Genomic DNA, 14261 nt, shown 5'->3' with positions numbered 1-14261 from the left:
GCATAATGACAAAGTTAGGACTAGTACCAAAATTCCCCGATCTAGAAGGGCAGTTCTCAACTGAGATTCATTTGCGCCCCTTCCACTACTCCAGGGAATATGGCAACATCTGGAGAAATTTTTGGTTGTCACAAGTTGGGGGATGGGGTGCACAAGTATCTAACTGGTAGAGGTCAGACTGCCACTAAACATCCTACAATGTACGGGATAGCCACTCACGACAACGAATCACCTGCCCCAGCTATTTACAGTGGGGAACCCCACCCTGGGCAGCGTGCTGCTCTCACTACCACGGATCATCATGCCAGGCCCTGGGCCACGCGCCACTGCGGCTATAAAGTTACGCAAAAGATGGAATGTGACTTAGGGATTACAGCCTTATTGGTAGAGTACAATAGACATAAGCTCACACCGTCAGAAATAACATGGTAGGGCACCTGGGTGGCTCAGATGGTTAAGCGTCTGCCTTCGGCTCAGGTCATGATCCCAGGGTCCTGGGATCGAGTCCCGCATCGGGCTCCCTGCTCCTTGGGAGCCTGCTTCTCCCTCTGCTTCTCTCTCTCTCCCTCTGTCTCTCATGAATAAATAAATAAAATATTTTTTAAAAAAAGAAAGAAATGACATGGTAAATACCAAAGGAGTGGTTCAAACAAAGTGTTACAAGTAATCCGAGGTAGGATATTTCATAGCTGAGGTGACCAAAACCACAGAAAGGAGATAGTCAAGATCACAGAGCTGCTGTTAGAAACAAAACTCAGAGACCCCTCGTCTTTGACTTCTACTTCACGAACTCATAAAAAAATGTCTGGGACATACATACATATATAAATATGTATTTATATATGGCGCCTGGGTGGCTCAGTTGGTTAAGCGACTGCCTTCGGCTCAGGTCATGATCCTGGAGTTCCGGGATCGAGTCCCGCATCGGGCTCCTTGCTGCTCAGCGGGGAATCTGCTTCTCCCTCTGACCCTCCCCCCTCTCATGTGCTCTCTCTCTCTCTCTCATTCTTGCCCTCTCAAATAAATGAATAAAATCTTTTTAAAAAATAAATAAATATGTATTTATATATTATAAACATGTAGTACTATTTGTAGTACTATATTAACATGTTATAGACATTATTAAACATACACAAAAGTAAAAACTTTTAATGAATAGTGCCATCAAAAATCATAGACAAAATTTCTAACACTTTCTCTGTATTTCAGTGATTCACTTAGACAGCAATGATTTAGAGTCTCCTTTCTGAGGGCCAGTGGATCATCCATTTTGGCTTCAGGAAGTCGAGCTGATAAAACTTTCTGGAAAAGCCCACAATTCTTTAAATGACCCCACGATGGCAGCAGAGAGTAAAGAATGATTTGGGACCATCTTCTGGGCTTTGAACAGATTAATGAGCACCCTTAATCTATAGAGTTTATGGTATCAGTTAAATTTAGACCATGTCTTTGAGATACAAATGAGTTTGTCCTTTTCAAGTGACAGAATAAAGGCTTAATAAGCCTGGCAAGTAATAAGACGATGAGAAAAAAAAAATAGGAGGCTGGAAAGAGAACAGGAGACAAATCAGAGATGCTGAGAGAAGCCAGAGCACATAAGTCCTTAAGTACAGATAAGTAATTAAGACATGTCGGTTTTATTCAAAGCAATGAAAGGGTTTTAAGCAGAGGACTGACATGGTCTGACTTTCATTTTTAAAAGTTCACTTTGGTTATTAAATGGAGGAGGGATTGTAGGTGCACAGGGGTCCAAGCAGGGAGGACAGTCAGGAGGGTTCTACAAAGGTCCAGATGAAAGTCACGTGAGGCTTGGGCTAGGGAGGAAACAGAGGAGATGTAGAGAACCAGATGGAGGCAACATCTATGTTGGAGATAGCACTAGGTAGTATTACTAGAAAGGGGTTAATGGTAAGGAAAAGGAAACAGATCTCCAGTAGGCCTGAAGCCTGGGCCTGCAGAACAATGCTCTTTGGAAAATAACCTTCACTTCATTCAATCTTTGTTGCACCAGTTATTTGCACCTGTTGATCAAGGATATCTGTAGCCAGAGACTCTAGAAAATATTAGGCAGGAGACAGGGGCCAAAAAGATATTTAACACCTCCATCCCCACCTTCCCAAGAGAAAGGCATGTTTTACCTTCTAAAACACAGCAGAAATCTGTGATTTGCGCATAATTGTACATTACCATAGGTAATTCAGCGGGGTCTGGAAACCCATACCTCTACCTCTATCTGGTAGCATGCTGTGTTATTTCCTGTTTCTGCAACTACTTCTCTGAATTTCTAGATATTTTGCCATTGAAGAAACCCAGCATACCATAACTGCCTGTTTGGTTTTTTTTTCTTTTTCTTTTTTTATTTTAAGATTTTATTTAGTTATTTGAGAGAGAGAGGGAGAGCTAGAGAGAGAGTACCAGCAGGGGGAGGGGCAGAGAGAGAGAGGGAGAAGTAGGCTCCCCGCCGAGTAGGGAGCCCCACATGGGGCTTGATCCCAGGATCCTGGAATCATGACCTGAGCCGAAGGCAGACGCCTAACTGAGCCACCCAGGTGACCATGTGTCTGACTTTCAATCTTATCATTTCTGTTAGTTAGCCCTTTGGGGGTTGGATGTTTCCCTGATTTTCATCTTAAAAGGTGGAGAACACTAAGGATAATAGAGATTTGGGAAGAAAACTCAAGAGTTCTTTTAGGAACATGTTGTTTGAGATGACAGACATTGAAGGGAAGACATCAAGTAGGTAGGTGGATCTAAAAGGCTGGAGTTCTAATTTTGAGAGTCATCAGCGTTATCAACAATATTTAAAGCTATAAAACAGATGAGATCACTTAAGAGAAAAATGTAGATAGAGGACATAAATTAGTGGTCCATGGACACATCTGCTGATCCACAGACACGTTTAATATTATTATTGTTTTGGTCTCCACATATTTAAAAACTTGCACCAAAATTTAAAAATTAGTAAAGTTCACATGTTTAAAAAATTTATATTCCAAGTTTCTCTGTAAAGAACTGGACAACCTGGCAACACTTGGCTTGACCTGTATGGCAGCTTCCTCATTTTTTTAAGGCATGAATTCTTTAATTTACCATAATGTCTTCTCAGCACTGAAGCCTGCCACCCTCCCTAGCCCCCCACCCCCCACCCCTGCTTGAGATCATGACCTGAGCCAAAGTGGGACCCTTAAACTAACTGAGCCTCCCAGGCACCCCACCACTGTTTTTCTAATAGAAAGAAATATTTCTCAGGATCCACGTCTCTATTAAAACTAGGAAAATAAAAGATCATAGAGGCCTTGTACTTAAAGAAAAAAAGGGAGGGAGCATATTTTTTTATGAAGTTTATCTCTATATGCTCAAAAATGCAAACAATTACTCCATATCTTCATTTACATTTCCCATCTGGAACTTGTAGATATATGAGTTTGCAATCCCTGGGGTAGACAGAGAAGAGACCAAGCCTGAGCCACCTCAATATTCAGATGTGAAGTAAAAGGGAGATCAGAAGACAAAAAAGAGTAAAGAACAGTATGATAGAAGACAGGAGAGTGTGGAGACATGAAAACCAAGAAGAATGTCTGATGTAGGAACGATGCAGATGCTTTTGAGAGCTAGAATAGCACGAGTCCACATACGTGTCTGCTAGATTAGAAAACAAGAAAGCCATCAATTTCATCAGTTCCAGTAGGGTAGTCTAGTAGGTCAGATTAAAGTAGTTTGAAGAACTAATAGAGAATAGCAAATTATACCCAATCAAGTAGAAGAAAAAAATGAGAGAGCAGATATCAGTGAAATAGAACACAAACATACTAATAATGAAGATCAACAAAGTGAGTAGTTGGTTTTCTGAAAAGACTAATAAAATTGATAAGCCCATAGAAGGAGTAATCAAGAAAAAGAGAGAAGAACAAATAAGTGATGTCAAGAATGAAAAGGGAAGGCACCTGGGTGGCTCGGTCAGTTAAGCATCTGCCTTCAGCTCAGGTCATGATCCCAGGGTCCTGGGATCGAGTCCTGCATCAGGCTCCCTGCTCTGCGGGGAGCCTGCTTCTCCCTCCACTCATGTGCTCTCTCTCTCTCAAATAAGTAAAATATTAAAAAAAAAAAAAAGAATGAAAAGGGAGGGGCACCTGGGTGGCTCAGTTGGTTAGGTGTCTGCCTTCGGCTCAGGTCATGATCCCAGGGTCCTGGGATGAAGCCCCACACAGAGCTCCCTCCTCAGTAAGGAGCCGGCTTCACCCTCTCCCTCTGCTCCTCCTCCTCCCCACCCCCTGCGATGCGTACACCCCCTCCCCTCCATGCTCTCGGCTTGTGCTTTTGCACTCTCGCATGCTCTCTCTCTACTCTCTATCTCAAAAGAATAAATAAAATCCTAAAAAAAAAATGAAAAGGGAGCCATCCCTACATATTCTTCATATTGGGGAAAAAAACTGTCTGAAGATATTATAAACAAGTATATGCCCGGGGTGCCTGGGTGGCTCAGTCATTAAGCGTCTGCCTTTGGCTCAGGTCATGATCCCAGAGTCCTGGGATCGAGCCCCACGTCCAGTTCCCTGCTCCACAGTGAGCCTGCTTCCCCCTCTCCCTTTGCCTCTCCCCTGCTTGTGCTCTTTCTTGCTATCTCTGTCATTGTCTCTATCAAATAAATAAAATCTTAAAAAAAAACAACAGAAAGCAAGTATATGCCCATAATTTTAAAATTTGAAAGCAGCTTTAGATGAAAAATATAATTTACCAAAACAGACATGAAAATGGGGTGCCTGGCTGGTTCAGTCAGAATAGCATGCCACTCGTGATCTCGGGGTCAGGAGTTCAAGCCCCATGCTGGGTGTAGAGATTACTTACTTACAACTAAATAAAAAAAAAAAATTTTTTTTAAAAAGGCATGAAGAAATAGAAAATCTCACTAGCTCCAAAACTATTAAAGAAATGATACCCATAATTCAAATACTTTCCTAAAAAACCAAAAACAAAAAAAACTCCAGATGCCTTCCCCAGTAGATTCTAGTCAAATATTTAAGAAAAAAGAAATGGCAATCTTATACAAATTCTTCCAGAGAATGCAAAAATAAGGAAAGCCTTAACTTGTTGTATGAGACCAGCATGACTTCTTATCAAAATCGGGCAGAGTCATTTCTAGAAAAAAAAAAAATTACAAGCCAGTATCACTCATGAACACAGTTTTAAAACAAAAAATCCTCTAGGGTGCCTGGGTGGCTCAGTCGGTTCGGCGACTGCCTTCGGCTCAGGTCATGATCCTGGAGTCCCGGGATCGAGTCCCGCATCAGGCTCCCTGCTCAGCAGGGAGTCGGCTTCTCCCTCTGACCTTCTTCCCTCTCATGCTCTCTCTCTACCATTCTCTCTCTCTCAATAAATAAAAATCTTTAAAAAAAAAATCCTCTAAAAAGCATTAGCAAAATGAATTCAACAATGTATAAAAAGAATAAGACATCATGACCAAGTTGAATTTACTCCAGAAATTAAAAAATCAATGTATTTCACCACCACCACAGAATAAAGAAGAAAAACTTCATAGTCAGCTCAAGATGCAGAAAAGGGCACCTGGGTAGCTCAGCTGGTTAAGCATCAGACTCCTGATTTCGGCTCAGGTCACGATCTCAAGGTTGTGAAATCGAGCCCTGCATCAGGCTCTGCACTGAGCAGGTAGCCTGCTTGAGGATTCTCTCTCTCCCTCTGCACCTTCCCCCTTAAAAAATTGTTTAAAAAAATAATTAAAAAAAGAAATGCAGAAAAAGCACTTGATAAAATTCAACAACTATTCATAATAATAATAATAATAATAAAAAACCCTCCTAACAAACAAAGAATAGAATGCAATGTATTTAGGGCCCCTGGGTGGCTCAGTTGTTGAGCATCTGCCTTCGGCTCAGGTCATGATCCCAGGGTCCTGGGATCAAGCCCCACATCAGGCTCCCTGCTCAGAAGGGAGCCTGCTTCTCCCTCTCTCACTCCCCTTGCTTGATTTCCTTCTCTCGCTGTGTCTCTCTCTGTCAAATAAATAAAATCTTTAACAACAAAAAAAGAATGCAATGTATTTAATCTGGTAAAGAGATCTATAAACAAACCTATGACAGATATCATATTCAATATGAAAATGTTGAAAGCTGTGATTGTGAGATAGGGAATGAGTCGAGGATACCTACTATCACCACTTCTACTAAGCACGACACTATGATCCTAGTCACTATGGTAAGATCGGAAAAGAAACAAAAAGTATAAGGACTGGAAAGAAATAAAATCGTCATTTCTCAATGATGTAACAGTGTACACAGAAATCCAAAGAATCTACAAGTGAGAAATTGAATTAATGAATTTAGTAAGGTTCCTTAATAAAAGAGAAATATATAAAAATCAACTACATTTCTTTATACCAGAAACACAAAAAATTTTAGATTTCATTTACAATAGAATTTTTATTTTTATTTTTATTTCTTTAAAAGATTTTATTTATTTATTTGAGAGAAAGAATGAGAGAGAGAGAGCACATGAGAGGGGGGAGGGTCAGAGGGAGAAGCAGACTCCCTGCCGAGCAGGGAGAGCTAAATAAATATTCTTAGATTAGAAAACTCAATATTATAAAAAGTTACTCCCCACAAACTGATCTACTGATGCAATACAATTTCAGTCAAAATATCAAAAAAAATTTCTGTGGAACCTGAAAAGCAGAAATAAAGAAAGAAAGAAATGTAAAGGACCAAGACTAAGATATTCTGGAAAAAGAACAAGATGGCAAGAACTGCTGTCCCAGATATTAGGAGTCATCATAAAACAATAGTAACTAAGATAGTTTGTGATCATAGGTGCCAAGAATAGAAAAACAGATTACTAGAGAGCCCAGAAACAGATTTTATATACAGACACTTGTTTTGTGATAAAGTGGCATTGCTGAGCAGTGAAGAAAGGTTTATCTTTTCAATTCATGGTACTAGAACACTGGATATCCGTATGGGGAAAAAATGAAACTTAACTCTACCACACATACACAAACACACACACACACACACAGACACACATCAATTTCAGGTGAACTGTAAATCTAAATGTGCAAGCTTAAAACCACAAAACTCCAAGAAAATAATGTAGGAGAATATCTTTATGACTAGGAGTAGGATAAGACTTCTTATATACCATATAGAGCTTCTGATTATCAAAAGAGAACATTAAAAGAATGTAAAGATGGGGTCGCCTGCAGCAAAGGAAACAGTCAACAAGACCAAAAGACAACCGACAGAATGGGAGAAGATATTTGCAAATGACATATAAGATAAAGGGCTAGTATCCAAAATCTATAAAGAACTTATCAAACTCAACACCCAAGGAACAAATAATCCAATCAAGAAATGGGCAGAAGACATGAACAGGCATTTCTGCAAAGACATCCAAATGGCCAACAGATTCATGAAAAAATGCTCAACATCACTCGGCATCAGGGAAATACAAATCAAAATCACAATGAGATACCACCTCACACCAGTCAGAATGGCTAAAATTAACAAGTCAGGAAACGACAGATGTTGGTGGGGATGCGGAAAAAGGGGAACCCTCCTACACTGTTGGTGGGAATGCAAGCTGGTGCAGCCACTCTGGAAAACAGGATGGAATTTCCTCAAAAAGTTGAAAATAGAGCTACCCTACGACCCAGCAATTGCACTACTGGGTATTTACCCCAAAGATACAAATGTAGTAATCCGAAGGGGCAGGTGCACCCCAATGTTTATAGCAGCAATGTCCACAATAGCCAAACTATGGAAAGAACCTAGATGTCCATTAACAGATGAATGGATAAAGAAGATGTGGTATATGTATACACACACAATGGAATATTATGCAGCCATCAAAAAATGAAATCTTGCCATTTGCAATGATGTAGATGGAACTAGAGGGTATTATGCTAAGCAAAATAAGTCAATCAGAGAAAGACAATTATCATATGATCTCACTGGTAGGAGGAATTTGAGAAACAAAACAGAGGATCATATGGGAAGGGAGGGAAAAATGAAACAAGATGAAACCAGAGAAGGAGACAAACCGTAAGAGACTTTTAGCCTCAGGAAATAAACTGAGGGCTGCTGGAGTGGAGGGGGGTGGGAGAGATGGGGTGGCTGGGTGATGGACACTGGGGAGGGTATGTGCTATGGTGAGCACTGTGAATTGTGTAAGACTGATGAATCACAGACCTGTACCCCTGAAAAAATAATACATTTATGTTAATAAGATGGGGTGCCTGGCTGGCTCAGTCAGTACAGCATGCAACTCTTGATCTTGAGGTTGTGAGTTTGAGCCCCATGTTGGGTGTAGAGATTACCTAAAAATAAAATCTTAAAAAAAAATAATGTAAAGGCAATTCACAAAATGGGAGAAAACATTTAAGGAATACATTTAACTCACAAAGGATTCATAGCCAGAATATATAAAGAATGCCTATAAATCAGTAAGAAAAAGACAATTCAAAGAAAAAGGGGCAAGAGACTTGAACAGGTACTCCATAAAAGAAGATATCTAAATGATCCATAAAATGTAAAAAGATGCTCAGTCAAAAAATAAAATAAATAAAAACTTTTTAGCACAATGAAGGAAACAATCAACAAAACTAAAAGGCAACCTACTGAAGGGAGAAGATATCTGCAAGTGACGTATCTGAAAAAGGGTTAGTATCTGAAGTATATAAATAACTTCTAAAACTCAACACCCCCAAAATGAATAATACTATTAAAAAATGGGCAGAAGACATGAATAGATATTTTTCCAAAGAAGACATCCAGATGGCCAACAGACACACGAAAAGATGATCAATATCACTCACCATCAGGGAAATGCAAATCAAAACTACAATGAGATACCACCTCACACCTGTCAGAATGGCTAAAATCAACAACACCAGAAACAAGAGGTGTTGGTGAGGATGTGGAGAAAGGGGAACCCTCTTGCACTGTGGATGGGAATACGAACTGGTGTAGCTGTCTGGAAAACAGTATGGAGGTTCCTCAAAAAGTTAAAAACAGAACTACCCTATGATCCAGCAATTACAATACTCAAAGAATACAAAAATACTAATCCAAAGGGATACATGCAGCCCAATGTTTAAGCAGCATTATCTATAATAACCAAATCATGGAAACAGCCATGGGTCCAATGACCGATGAATGGATAAAGAAGATGTGGTATAGGGCGCCTGGGTGGCTCAGTTGGTTAAGCGACTGCCTTCGGCTCAGGTCATGATCCTGGAGTCCCAGGATCGAGTCCCGCATCGGGCTCCCTGTTCAGCAGGGAGTCTGCTTCTCCCTCTGACCCTCCCCCCTCTCATGTGCTCTCTCTCTCTCTCATTCTCGCTCTCTCAAATAAATAAATAAAATCTTAAAAAAAAAAAAGATGTGGTATATATACACAGAGGAATATTACTCAGCCATAAAAAAGAACAGTCTTGCCATTTGCAACATTGATGGAGCTAAGCAAAATAAGTCAGTCAGAGAAAAACAAATAGCATATGATTTCACTCATATGTGTAATTTAATGTGTAAATTAAGAAACAACACAAACAAAGGGGGAAAAAAAAGAGAGAGAGAGAGGCAAACCAAGAATCAGACTCTTAACTATACAGAATCAGATGGTTACCAGGGAGGTAGGTTGGGGATGGGTTAAACAGGTGATAGGTATTAACAAGTGCCCTTGTTGTGATGAGCATCGGTGTTGCATGGAAGTGTTAAATCACTGTATTATATTCCTAAAACTAATATTACACTGTATGTTAACTAATTGGAATTTAAATAAAAACTCCAAAAAAAATTTTTTTTAAATGCAAGATGGGGGTGCCTGGGTGGCTCAGTTGGTTGAGCAACTGCCTTCGGCTCAGGTCATGATCCAGGAGTCCCGGGATCGAGTCCCGCATCGGGCTCCCTGCTCAGCAGGGAGTCGGCTTCTCCCTCTGACCTTCTTCCCTCTCATGCTCTCTCTCTACCATTCTCTCTCTCTCAATAAATAAAAATCTTGACGTGGGGCTTGATCCCAGGACCCCGGGATCATGGCCTGAGCTGAAGGCAGACGCCTAACGACAGAGCCACCCAGGCACCCCAATCTGTTGTGATTTATAAGAAATGTATCTTTGGGGCGCCTGGGTGGCTCAGTTGGTTAAGCAACTGCCTTCGGCTCAGGTCATGATCCTGGAGTCCGGGGATCGAGTCCCACATCGGGCTCCCTGCTCAGCGGGGAGCCTGCTTCTCCCTCTGACCCTCCCCCCTCTCGTGCTCTCTCTTTCTCATTCTCTCTCTCAAATAAATTAAAAGTCTTTAAAAAAAATAAATAAAATGCAAGATGGCATAATTAAGTAAATATTTTGGATTAAAAAAACTTTTTATTTATTTTTTTTAAAGATTTTTATTTATTTATTTGACAGAGACACAGCGAGAGAAGGAACACAAGCGGGGGAGTGAGGGAGCGGAAGAAGTAGGCTTCTCGCTGAGCAGGGAGCCTGATGCAGGGCTCAATCCCAGGACCCTGGGACCATGACCGGAGCTGAAGGCAGACACTTAATGACTCAGCCACCCAGGCGCCCCTAAAAAAAATCTTTTTAAAAAGATGCTTAACCTCACTAGTAATCAGGAATGTGAAAATTAAAACCATAATGAAATATTACTACACACCCATGGGAATGGTTAATATGTAAAAATCTGGCAGTACTAAAAAATAAGTAAAATTCAAAATAAATAAAAATCTGACAATACCAAATGTTGACAAGATATACGACAAAGATAATTTTCATATAGTCTTGGTAAATCAGTAGAACCACTTCTGAAAACAACTGGAACAACGGGTTACACTCATACAATACTGATTGGAGGATACATTAGTGAAAACCACCTTGGCAAACAGCTTGGCATTATCCATATAAGTTAAACATATACACAATTCCACGATCCAGGACTCCACTCATAGATACATATGCCCAGTAATAATGAGCGCATATGTTCACTGCAACAGTCTTTGTAAGTGCTCCCAATCACAAAACCCAAATATCCATCAATATTAGAATAGATGAATAAATTGTGATATTTTTATACAATAGGTTACTATATGGCAAAGAATCACAGTCACACACACCATAGGCAAATCTCACTAACATAATGTTGGGCAAAAGACAGATACAAAAGAATACATACTTGACCTTTTCATATATATTAAATTTAAAAAGCAGGAATATCCAAATTATAGTGCTTAGGGATACATGCTTGAGTAATAAAAGTATAAAGAAAAACAAGAATGTGAATACTATGAAATCAAGATAATGATAACTCTTGGGGGTAACGATTATAAGGGGTCATAAGGGGAGCTCCTGGGGTACTAGCAATCTTCTATTTCCTGACCTAGTTTCTAGTTACACAGCTGTTCTGTTCAGATAAATCATTTAGCTATTTTTGTTTCAGGCACTTTTCTTGATATGTTTTATTTCACAAAAAAAGGTTAAGAAAAAAAGACCTAAGGGGCAAGTTAAACAGATGAAACAAAACTAAATAAAGAAAAAAGGGGACTGTAAAAGAGACCTAAGGAAACTGTGCAGAATGAATCCAGAGGGACGACAATTATGTTAACTATAAAGGAGAGAGGTGCCTGGGTGGCTCAGTCATTAAGCGTCTGCCTTTGGCTCAGGTCATGATCCCAAGGTCCTGGGATCGAGCCCTGCATTGGGCTCCCTGCTCAGTGGGTGAGTCTGCTTCTCCCTCTGCCTCTGCTCCTCCCCCTGCTTGTACCCTCTCACTCCCTCTCAAATAAATAAATAAAGTCTTTAAAATTATATATATATATATATATATAAGAGAGAGATTACCAGACATGTAGGATAGCATAAAAAGTAGAGAATACAGCTGATCAAATTCCAGCAAGAAAGAAGGAGCACGATGAGGAAGATGAGAAGGGAAAGGAGGAGGAAAGGGGGGAGGAGGAGAAGAACAAACAAGGTAAAGACGATTTTCAAAGAGAATTTAAAAATTCAAAGAAAATACCAATCCTCATTTCCAGCTATCTCTCTGAATCCCAAGCTGGAAATACAGAGAGAACACCTAGTCTCATCATAGTGAATCTTTAGAACCACAAACTCAAAGTGAAGATCTTAGAAGGAGCTACAGAAAGTTCGATTACTATAAGGAAGCAACATTTAGACTGACAGATAACAGCAACAAGGGAAGCCAGAAGACAATGGAATACTGTCTTGAGAATGACGATTAATTGCCAAGTTAGAGTTTTATATCCAGTGAAAGTATCTTTCAAGATCAAGAGTAAAATACAGACACTTTCCAAACAATAACAATGACAATAAGTTTAATGAGCCCTCAAGAAATAAACTTCTAGGGGCTTCTGGGTGGCTCGCTTGGTTGAGTGACTGACTCTTGATTTTGGCTCAGGTCATGATCTCAAGGTCGTGAGATGGAGCCACATAATGGGGCATGGAGACATGCTGGGTGTGGAGCCTGGTTAAGATTCTCTCTCTCCCTGTCCCTCTGCACCACCCTCCAAATGGTTCTCAAGCTCTCTCTCTCTCCCTTAAAAAAAGAAAGGAAGGAAAGAAGAAAAAGAAAGAAAGAAACAAACAAACTTCTACAGGATAACCTTGAAGAAAATTATCCCAAAAGGAAGGTCTGAGAGATAAGGGGAAAATGAGCAGATAAAAAGGTAAACGCTTCAGTAAATCCAAACACTCACTGTGTTCAAAGGAGCAAAAACCATAGCTAAACAAACACAAAAAGTGGGGATGCCTGGGTGGCTCAGTCGGTTAAGCATCTGCCTTTGGCTCAGGTCATGATCCCAGGGTCCTGGGATGGAGTCCCGTGTCAGGCTCCCGGCTCAGTGGGGAGCCTGCTTCTCGCTCTGCTTGCTTCCCCCTGCTTGTGCTGTCTCTTTCTGACCAATAAAATAAATAAAAATCTAAAAAAACCCAAAAAGTGAATAAAAGAGGAAGGGAAATAGAAATGGAAGAATGAAGGGGCGCCTGGGTGGGGCAGTTGGTTAAGTGTCCAAATCTTGATTTCAGCTCAGGTCATGATCTCAGGTTTGTGAGATCGAGCGTCAGGCTCTGCGCTCAGTGCAGAGTCGGCTTGGGATTCTCGCTCTCTCTCTCTCTCTCTCTCCCCCTTTGCCCCTCCCCCATCTCTAAAAAAGAAAGGAAGAAATGGAAGAATGGAGAGACCAAGGAATGAATGATTTTCTTCCTAAAGCTTTTCTGCAGCCATAATCAGGGAAATGCAATCACACCGGAAGGAGATGTGGCTTCCAGCAGGCGTTAAATACTCACCCAAAACCAAAATGAAGTAGGTTTGGGATTACTTGCCACTTTAACTTATCCATGCCTCTGCTATAGTAATTAAACAATTACTATCACCAACTATTCACTTCAGACTACCCTGTTGCTGCACTGATACTTCATTTAATTAGAAAATCAAGCTGTTTGGCAAAAGTGAATTTTCCTCGTCTATTAAAGCTCACTATTTAGCAATGGCTTCTTCTATTATTATTGGTGCAAATATTTCTAAAATGATATAATTTCTTATATAGAATACACCAAAAGTATCCAATCTTTTCCTGATTGCCCAAGGTCATTGGCAAAAACAATTACTATTATTTCTGAAATAGCCTCCAGTAGCCAAGGTATGAGGTCTTGTGTGACTACTAAGCCTTGCCCACGCTGCCACGTGTACCCTTGATCATCACTGCCCTGGCATCTGCTAGGCCTCCCACCCTGCTCTGACCTGATTTTGTGGCAGCTTTTCTGCTTAGAGCCTCTTCTGATTCCAGGTCCTGGCTCTAGGCCATATCCTAAATATCCAGAAGAAATACATCAGAGAATCTTGGCAAGGCATTCTACTGAATTAGTAAGAAATGATAACTATGATTTATTTATAGTTTTATAATATCTTCTGTTTCAAGGAGATTAAAGTTCACTCTGTGAATCAGGATGACAGAGGAAAAGACGCACCCTATGATCCTCATCCCAACTATGTAACAACTCTCCCAAAGGAAGAGCTATGAGAAAAAACCAGATGTCAGGCGCCTGGGTGGCTCAGGCGGTTAACTGCCTGACTCTTGATTTCGGCTCAGGTTGTGATCTCAGGGTTGTGAGATTGAGCCCGTGTCGGGCTTCATGTACTTGGCATGGAGTCTGCTTGGGATCTCCTTCTCCCCCTCTCTCCGCCCCTCCCCCCACTCGTGCGCTCTCTAAATAAATAAAATCAAGGAAAGAAAGAAAGAGAGAGAGA

General features: G+C 40.5%; 1 protein-coding gene across 6 annotated transcripts in view; it reads right to left on the bottom strand.

Annotated features, from left to right (window-relative positions):
* The window catches only part of EXD2 (exonuclease 3'-5' domain containing 2), a 64090-nt gene that overhangs the window by 36174 nt on the left and 13655 nt on the right, over positions 1-14261 (bottom strand). The window lies entirely within an intron of this gene.

This window comes from Callorhinus ursinus, unplaced genomic scaffold, assembly GCF_003265705.2.
Source record: "Callorhinus ursinus isolate GAN/ISIS: 27379988/994484 unplaced genomic scaffold, GSC_fseal_2.0 scaffold8, whole genome shotgun sequence".
Lineage (NCBI taxonomy): Eukaryota > Metazoa > Chordata > Mammalia > Carnivora > Otariidae > Callorhinus > Callorhinus ursinus.
Note: the sequence above shows the minus strand (reverse complement) of the source record. Positions and strands in the feature narration are given on the sequence as shown.